Source organism: Alligator sinensis, unplaced genomic scaffold, assembly GCF_000455745.1.
Source record: "Alligator sinensis unplaced genomic scaffold, ASM45574v1 scaffold392_1, whole genome shotgun sequence".
Lineage (NCBI taxonomy): Eukaryota > Metazoa > Chordata > Crocodylia > Alligatoridae > Alligator > Alligator sinensis.
Genome location: NW_005841898.1, coordinates 3,860,169 through 3,869,948, shown reverse-complemented (window position 1 = coordinate 3,869,948; position 9,780 = coordinate 3,860,169).

The following is a 9,780-nucleotide window of genomic DNA, read 5'->3' as shown; positions in this document are numbered from 1 at the left end:
AGCCCCTGGTGGGGACCAGGACCCTGCAGGCAGGGTAGTCCATGTGCTGGGGGGGGGCTCTGCCCTGAGGAGGAACAGGGGACCTACCTCTCCTAAGCAGCTCCCACACCCACAGTCCCATCCATGCCTACCCACGCACTAACCCGCATCCCCTCACACCCACCCACACATTGGTGACACATAGGGGGTGCATGCAGGTGCACGTGCACCCCCTGAGCATGTCAATGAACCTCATGTGAAAAGGTGCCGCCAACACTGCCGGCAGTGCCTGTGGGCGGCTGCCACTTGCCCACCACCCTTGCCACCAACACCACCAGTCACCTGAGGCTGGAGGAGGAATGCCTGTCCAGAACGATGGGTGGGGCATGGCTCCAGTGGAATGGGTCAGGCAGATGCAGAGCAGGGGCTGGAGGGTGGGTGGCATGGGGCCAGACATGGAGTGAGGGTTGGGGGAGGGGAGGTGCTGGGCATAAGCAGACTAATAAATGGGCCACCTGGGCATGAATGCCAGGGCAGCCCCGCATGTGGGGCCAGGCATCAGGAGTGGGGCAGGGGAAGGCAGACTCTGCTGCTGCCTTGGGTCTACCCAGCTCCTGTCAGCAGGACATGGGGACTGCAGAGGAGTCCCAGCCCTAGGGCAAGGGACTGCTTCCCTGCTTCATCCCCACTGGCCCACATGGCCCTAGACCCCATGTCCAGGCTCCTCCAGCCCCGCCCTGCACTGGTCCCAAGCTGGAGCCGCCGATTCCCCCATGGACCCTATGGCTGCCGATCCTGTGGGGAAACAAGTGCCTGCCCATCTTGGGGCTCCAGCTCCTCCGCAAGTGGTGGCTCCGCCAAGTGTGGGGACTGCAGGGGTGGGTGGTGCACAGGAGGCAGAGCAGGAGGCAGGACTGGCCCTGCCAAAGGATGCAAGGGAAGCCTATCTTTGCAGGGACCAGGATTTGCTGCCCTGGGTGCCTGGCAAAGATGCATTGGTGGAGGGAGTGCAGGGAGGGAGCAGCGGGAGCTTGGCAGGTCCTGGGGGACCCCCCCATCAGTGATCAGCCATTGGGGGACCTCCCCCACATCAGTGATCTGGTGCCCCCCCAGAGTCAGGAGGCACCAGTTGCCCATGCACCCACACACATCCCCCCACCCTGCTTTCCCACCCCCTCCTGCACACCCCACATCCCACCATCACACACCCACCATGTGATAAGAAAATGAAAAGCAAATATTAAAACATATAGATATTTTGGATTAATTTTATTATGATGCCAGACACACACTGGCAGGCTTCCAAATTGCTTTAACATTGTAAATATAGTGTAATCCGGTCAGTACTCCAAGAGGTACCCCTTCTCCAATTGAAGGGATCAAAGCAGGTGCACAAGCACTGTGGGAGGTGTAGGCACTCTCCTTCCCCTATAGAGCAGAGCCAGACCACCAATGGGGACTTAACCATATACTTTTTAATGAGGAAACAATACTGGGAACATAACAGGCATAAGCAGAGGGTATAGTGGACACTACAATGTCCCAAGGGGGCAGGATTCAACCAAGGTTAGACACTTACATTCATTAACAAAAGACAGGGTTAACAAAATATAAAACACAAACAGCAGAGCAAACAATATTGGTTGGGGAAATATAAAAAGGCACAAAATACAAAATGTCAAATGACAAGGAAATATAGGGCCTAGGTACTTGGAGGGGGGGAAAAAAAAACACAATGGCCCCTTTCCACTGCAGGGAGATTTGTTTCTTCTTAGCTCAGTCACACCAACTAGGACTTGAACTCAGATCTCTCAGATATAGGCAGAAGTGCTGCCACACAGCCACCACTGCTCCAAGCTGCTTATGGTCTTGGCCTTCCTGGAACCCCAACCTCATGTCGAGCTGCCTGGCCTCTGATTGGAGGAGCTGGAAGCCAAGCTGGGAACCTCCCAGGTCGCTGCTCAGATCCTTGCTGAAGCAGGGGAGCCTCTCCTCCTGGCTGCAGCCTCTCATAGGTGATCCTGGAGCCCAGCAGGAAGCCTCTTCTGCTGGCCGCACGCCGCGCTGCTGAAGGTCCAACTGCTGCCTGCAGGTCCTGCTCCTTCAGGCTCTTCTGGGGCAACTGTTCCCACCCCGCTGGCTCAGTTCTTGCCAGCTCTTTGAAGCTCCTTCCTCATGGTCCGTCGCTGGTCTCCCCCTTGAGTCAGCCATGCTACCCCTTTTATCCCCCTCCAGATGACCCAAGGGGCCAATCAGGGGACACAGAGGGTGAGTCTCTGGGGCCTGATTGGTGAGGAAAGAGAATCCCAAGTCCTCCAATCATCTTTTGCCCTTTCAAAACTCCTGGGCTAGGTCACTGCCAGCTAGCCCGTCACAATAACAATAAAACATTGCCCACCTGATCAGTCTCCCTCTCTCTCTCTTTTGTTCTAAATGTGGAAGACACTGGATTTTGGGGTATTATAAAAAGTGAACTTGGGATGCTGCTTCAGCAGTCTAGCTGACACAAGGGGCTAGTGCACCCAGATACCAAGTGGCTGTGCCTCAGAAGCTCCTATCTATTTGTAACATTCAAATACCATGGGCCCTAAGGCCCACTAAGCTAACTAATAGCCCCTATTATATGGGGCCAATGGATGGATGACACAACAAAATACTTGGGATAATTAATGAAAAAAAACAGGATAGGAGTGTTGTGTGGGTCAAAGGGTCAAAACGTGAAAATAAGTGCACCTAGGGGGACATCAAGCAGAGTCCCCCAGGCTGCACCCACCAGCTTCTCAATCCAAGAAGCCAGTGGACACCACCCACTGGTGCTCTGCCTGAAAACGTGCACAGACAAGTGAGAAGAAAGCAGCCCCACAGTCTCCGGGCATATTCCCGGACAGAGCCTCCTTCCTGGTCAAGTACAGGGCCCACTTGGCCAGGACCAGGTGGAGGTTGACCAGGAGGTCCCAGGATTTGATGAGGCCATGGATAGAGTGACCAAAATCAAAAAGGTGGGGGGTGAAATTCAACCAAAACCTCAAGAGGAGGTTCTGGAGGTGGAGGGGTTGCAGCCTGGTGCACTCAAGGGTGTGCCAGGGTCTTCCTCTGCCCGCAGAAGGGCCAAGAGACTGAGGTGTCCATGAAGTTCCCCACATACACGCCCATGGCAATGGCTCCATGGAGGAGCCACCAGCTGAGGTCCCCAGTGGCTTGTGGGATGAGAGTGGAGTACAGACTCAACCACTGGGGTGCCCCAGCCATGCCCTCGCTGAGCAGGTCCCTCCACTTGGTGTCTGGGCGGGACACGAGGGCGGCATGATGGATAGTGTGGCACACAAGCGTGTAGAGGTGGCAGTGATGGGCGGTGGAAAAGCAGACCAATTTGGAGTCCTCTAGCCAGCTCAGGTGGTGGACTGGCGAGTGCCATGAGGCTGGGTGAGGCACTGGCCCCATGAAAAACTCCGGTGAGCTGGAGGACACGGTGGGGCAGGGACTGCCATCATGCAGGGCCTGGTCAACAAAGGCAAGGGCATTGGGAGGTAGGGCAGATTTCACCTCCTGGACCAGATGGCAGGTTGCATGGGTAGAGCTATGCACCAGGCCAGTACAGCAGGGTCCACCCCCTTCCTGCCTATCATAGTCCAGGAGGTCTCCGATATGGGTGACACCAGCCAGGATCAACCTCTGTTGCAACCAGGGAGCCTCTGCCATCGGCACCTTCAGCTGGGAGTTCCAAAGGAGGGGTTTGACAAGCAGGTCGGCACCCTGGGAGGCTGTTGTGGGGGACCTGGAGGTGGAGACCAGCCTCCAGGATGGGAGGAGGTCCTGGTAGAAATCTGGCAGCCTTCGCAGGTCATGCAGGGAAAAAACCTACAGGCTGAGGTGCTGCCAGTCATATCAGAGCCCCCGGAAGTGGCGAAGGAAAGCGTGCCCCAGGTGGCCCCATACCACGTGGCTATTGACACCATATAGCAGTCACTGAAGGGCCTGAAAGCATAATGCCAGGACCTGGCTGTGCAGGCAAACCAGGCCCTGGCTGCCCTCCTGTAAGGGGAGGCTCAGGACCTCTACAATGACCCAATGCTGTCCCAGCCAGAAAAACTCCAGTGCCCATCTCTGGAGCCCGGCCAGGACCACAAGGGGCACAGGCAGGATGTGTAAGCAGTGCCAGAGCATGGACAGGACCAGCTGGTTCAGCACCAGCACTCTCTCATGCAGGGAGAGACATCTCAGGAGCCCTGTCCATGTCGGAGCCACTCCACCACCCTTGCCTTTGGCTGGTGCCAGTTCTCCAGCGGGGAGGAGTCTGGGGAACAGGTAGAGAATCCCAAGTAGAGCAGTGAGCCCACACTCCAGCAGATTCCACGGAGAACCGGTGGGAGTGAGCCCACCTGCCACCCGCTGCCCACCGCCAGGCCAAAGCTCTTGACCCAGTTGACCCAGGCAGAGGAGGCTGCCGAGTACAATGCCTGGCAGGCCTCCACCTGTGCTAGGTCACCCGAGTCCTGGAACATGAGGAGTATGTCATCAGCATACGCTGACAGGACCAGTTGCACTGCCAGCTCCCAGAGTATCAACCCTGCCACCTGCTTACATATGAGAATGAGGAGGGGCTCCAGGGCCAAGACATACAGCTGGTCCAACAGTGGGCAGCCTTGACGCACCGCTCTCCTGAACGGAATGGGCTCTGTCAGGGTCCAATTGAGCTTGACCAAACACTCTGCAGAAGTGTACAGCACCTGGAAAACCTGCATGAAGCGGGCCCCAAAGCCAAAGGCCTGCAGTGTGCCTGTGAGGTATCCATGATCCACTCTGTCAAACACCTTTTCCTGGTCCAGGGATAGGAGGGTGTAAGACAGGCCCTCCTGGCACGCTAGCTCCAGGAGGTCCTGAACCAGGTACAGGTTGTCGAAGACGAAACGTCTGGGCACCATGCATGTCTGGTCGGGATGGATCATGTCCATCAGCATGGACTGCAGGCACAGTGAGATGGCCTTCATTGCCACCTTGTAGTTTGTGCAGAGGAGAGACATGGAACACCAGTTCCTCAGGTCACGGGGATTCCCCTTCTTTGGCAGGAGGGTCAGCATGGCCCTCTGCCATGCCAGGGGGAGTTCCCCACTTATCTCAGATCTGGCCCAGACCGTGGCAAGGTCCGGGCTGAGGACATCCCAAAAGGCCTGTTACAACTCCACGGTCAGCCTGGCAATGCCTGGCGCCTTGTTGCCAGGCATCAGGCGGAGGGTGGCTGAAAACTCAGCCAGAGTGAGAGGACTTTCCAGCCAGTCCCGATCATCCACACTGACCTGTGGGAGTCCCTCCCACAGGGTCTGACAGGCTATGGTGTTGGTCAGATCCAGGGAGAAGAGCTCTTCGTAGAAGGCCTGCGCTCACTGGTGCATTTTACTTGGATCCATAAGGGGGGTGACATCACCCGCCAGAAGGCAGGTGATGTACTTCTTGGCCCCCCACCTCCTCTTCAGGGCATAGAAAAAGCAGGACCCATGGTCCATCTCCCGAAGGAACTGGACTAATGCACCGTGGGCGTGGTGGGTGTCCAGAGCATGAAGCTCTTCCTGCCTTTCCTGACACGCTCTGCAGAGGGATGGGTTGGTTGGGTCAGTGGCCAGGTACCTCTCCAGCTCTAGCACTTCCCGCTCTAGCTGCTCCTGGACTGTCTCCCTCTGCCGGGTGTGCCCCTGAGTGTAGCTGAAGCAAAAAAGCTGGATGCATACCTTCCTCACATCCCACCATCTCTGAGACAAAGGGAAAGCTGCCCGTTGTTCCCACCAGGCCAACCAGAACTCCCAGAAGGCCTCCCTGAAGCCCATATCCTCCAGCAGACTGGCATTTAAATGCCAGTAGGCTGACCCCAAATGCCCAGGCCCCTAGCATGGCCTGGGCCCAGACAAGGTGGTGATCACTGAAAGGAGTTGGCCAGATGCCAGTGGAGTGGGCCTGGGCAAAGTGCAGCTGTAACCTCCCATGCCTCTCCCCCGAGTGTTGCGTGTTTGGGTTCTTTGCAAACCTCACCGTGGCTTCTTGGGCGGCATGGCCAGGGTATGGGTAGCAACCTTGAGTCAGCCTCCCAGAGGTCTCATCTGCTACGTCTTTGATGATAAATAGGTTCCTATTGGGAGGACGATGTCTGGTCCTGCTTCCCCTGGTACTTCCCCTCAGCCGCCCTCGCGGTCGTTTCTTCTTGGGGCTCCACCTCCCCTACACCCCGCCTAATGCCAACCATGGTGTTGCCTGTTAGGGCCGATGCTCGGGCCCTCCCCAGTGCTCAGTTCCTTAGGGGCTACAGTCGTTAGCCATTGATGATACTCATCCCAAGCGCTCCCCGTGGCCCCCTTCTGTTCTTGGCTTATGTGCAGCTGGATTCTCCCCAGGCTCCAGCCCCATTTGATGTCTCGTCTTCAGCAGCTGACACACCATCTGGATGACTCCAGACATAAAATTCGTTCCCGATCTGTAATTATTTCTCTCGGCACTCCCACCCAGGACACCCACTTTAGTAACTCCTCCGCAGTTCGTGGGGCCGTTGTTGATCTCAGGGATATTGCATCTGGGTAGCATGTAGCGTAATTAATGACTAATATATATTGGTGTCTGGCGCTACTCTTTGTTAAGGGTCCCACTGTATCTAGTGTGGTTGACAAGTACTCCAATGAGTGGCATCGGTTGCAGTGGCACCCGTGGCAGCCGTTTCTCTTGGACCCTCTGACATTCTGGACAGGCCTCGCAACGCCATGTAATGTCGTCCCTCATCCCTGGCCAGAAAAACCACTTCCCTATCCGGGTCACCATCTTGTCTGCCCCGAGGTAGCCGCCCATCAGGCTAGCATGCACCAACCTCCATACCTTCTTACGGAGCCTTCTAGGGACCACTAGCTGCCGGGTCAATTCCCCTTAGACCGGACACTTCTTTACTCGGTATAACAAACCCCGCCTATGTACCCAAAAATATGCATCCTTTAAGTCTATTCCAGGCCACACAGTCTCTTCCCGTACCCAAGCAACCTACGTCTCCCGGATCCTCCATAGCTCATCATCCTCTTCTTGGGCCGTCTGAAAGTACACACTCTCGGTTCCTGTCCTGAGGTTAACACACTCTTCCTCGTCAGACAAAGCTGAATCCTCTTCCGCTATCCAACCTTCCCCACGGGGCTGTCTTCTACGTCTTATCTCCTCCATACACACTTCCTCTAATATCTCGTAGAGAGGTGGCCAGTCCCTCCCCACAATCATCTGGCCATCTAATTTAGGAGCAAGCCCAACGCGTAATTTGCTCTTGTGACCGACAATCCTCACGTTCACGAAGCCTCTCTCATATTGCTCTGTCTCGCCATGTATACAACGGATCCTGACCAAAGGGCACCATTCAGTAATGCTTTCAGGGATCATCCCGGCCTGTATTAGCGTCTGGGAGCAACCGGTGTCCAGGGTGGCCTAAAGTGGTCTACCTGCTACCCACACTGTCACCATGGGACGGTCTCACCCTTCTACTTTTTTGCTGTGTCCAAAACTTCAGTCCATTTCCTCAATTGGTTCATGGGTGTCGTGTCTCTCCTTCAACCCCGTAACCTCCCCAGTGGGTTTCCATCTTTCTGTGGCCCCTAGGGTGCATTCTCAGGAAACGTATCCAGTCTTTCCACACTGATAGCAGATGATTCCTCATCTTACCTGGCACACGGGTGCCCGCCAGGGCTCGTCCTCCTTCTTAGGGGTAATCCCAGCACTTCTATGGTTCCTTTCTCTGAGTGTCTCTCCTTCTGAGGCGGCGAAGGCCTCCACTATCCTTAAGGCATCAGCAGCTGTCCGGGGAAAGTGCCGGTGCACCCAAAGCTGAGTGTCCTCATCCAGATCTTTTATGAACTGTTCAAGCAGGATCTGATTCACCAGGGCTACTCGATCTACCTTCCCCGGAGGAGCCCATTTATCCAAAAGATCTTTTAGCAACTGCATTAAATTTCTGCGTCTGCAGTCCTCCTTGCTCTTTCGAGCATGGAACAACTTATGATAGTGATCTGTGGTGAGCTCTAACCGCTGTAGTATGGCCACCTTAACCTTTTCATAGTCGTAGGCTTCCTCCCAAGGCAAGGCCCGATAAGCGGCTTGCGCCTTGCCCACTACTAGTGACCCGAGCTGGCTGGCCCATTGTAGCTTGTCCAGCCCTGCCTGGATAGCCACCCTCTCAAATGATTCAATGTAGGCTTCTACATCACCTTCAAGAGTCATATGATGCATTCAAAATGTTTCAACACATGCACTCATGTTGTTGTATGGCTTGTTGCTGCCGGACCTCCAGCGGCTGAGCTACTGCATGCAACGTCTGGTCTAGCAAATTGATCTGGGGATTTAGATTCATCTCCATCATTGTATCGGCCTCCAGGGTAACCCTTGTGTCAGCGTTCCCGGCCAATGCACCAATTTGTAACCTCCCGTGCCTCTCCCCTGAGCATCGCATGTCTGGGTTCTTCGCAAACCTCATCGTGGCTTCTTGGGCAGCATGGCCAGGCTATGGGTAGCGACCTTGAGTCAGCCTCCCAGGGGTCTCACCTGCTATGTCTTTGATGATAAGGAGGTTCCTATCAGGAGGACAGTGTCTGGTCCTGCTTCCCCTGGTACTTCCCCTTGGCCGGCCTCACAGGTGTTTCTTCTCTGGCCTCCACCTCCTCTACACCCCACCTAATGCCAACTGTGGTGTTGCCTGTCAGGGCTGATGCTCAAGCCCTTCCCAATGCTCGATTTCTTAAGGGCTGCGGTTGTTAGCTATTGATGATACTCATCCTGAGCGCTCCCCACGGCCCCCTTCTGTTCTTGGCTTATGTGGAGCCGGACTCTCCCCAGGCTCCAGCCCCGCTTGACATGTCATCTGCTCCCTGCGTTTGGTACCTGCTGTCTGTCATCCGGGTCAGGGTCCTGTCCTCCCTGTATTCGCTGGTGTCCCAGTCACTGGGGCAGTTGCCCTTAGCCCATGCTGGCTCCGTAAGTGACTCCTTGGGCCCTCGGTGGCCCAGCATTCTCTTGATGCTTCCTTCCCAAGGGATCCACCTAGCTTCCTTCCCAGTGTCATCTGGGTTCTTTGGCCTCTCCGGGCCTGCCAGGGATGCTCTTTCTGGTCTCCCCAGCTTCCTTCCAGAGGGCCCTTTTCTCCTGGTGCTGGCCCAGTTAATTGCCCTCAGCACACTTTCATGAAGCATGCCCAGGCAAATGCAGGAGCCACTCTCGGCTCCTCCCAGCTCCACCACAGGTTTTTCCTTTGATCTTCACTTTCACTGTGATCAGCTGCCAGTGCGGCATCCCGCTGCCTCTCCCTGGACTCTGGTAAGTTTTCACCACAGTGGCAAAGATATATAAACCTGGTCCAACCAAGAATGGCATGCCTGCTCCTCCCCCACCCTCACATAGTTGAAGGCAGGCGGGGTCGGTAGGGTGACAGGCACGCCAGACATGCACCAGGGAGAAATCTGTCAGGATCTCCCTGAGGACGCCCATGGAGGCCTGGTTCTGCTCCCTGCCCGACCGGTCTCACACATCTAGAGTGATGTTAAAGTCCCCGCCAAGGACCAGGCACTCGCAAGGGTTGAGGGTGCTGATGTATGTGGCCGCCTGGCGGAAAAAATCCGTAAACTCCAGATCCCTCACAGGGGCATACACATTCAGAAGGTTCAGGACCAGCCCCTGCACCTGGACCCAGAGGTGCAGCAGGCGGCCTGGCACCACCTCAATGTTCTGCAGAACCTCCAGCTTCAGGCATGGGGAGAACAGGGTGGCCACCCTGCAGTAGCGAGGATGCTGTCAAAATCT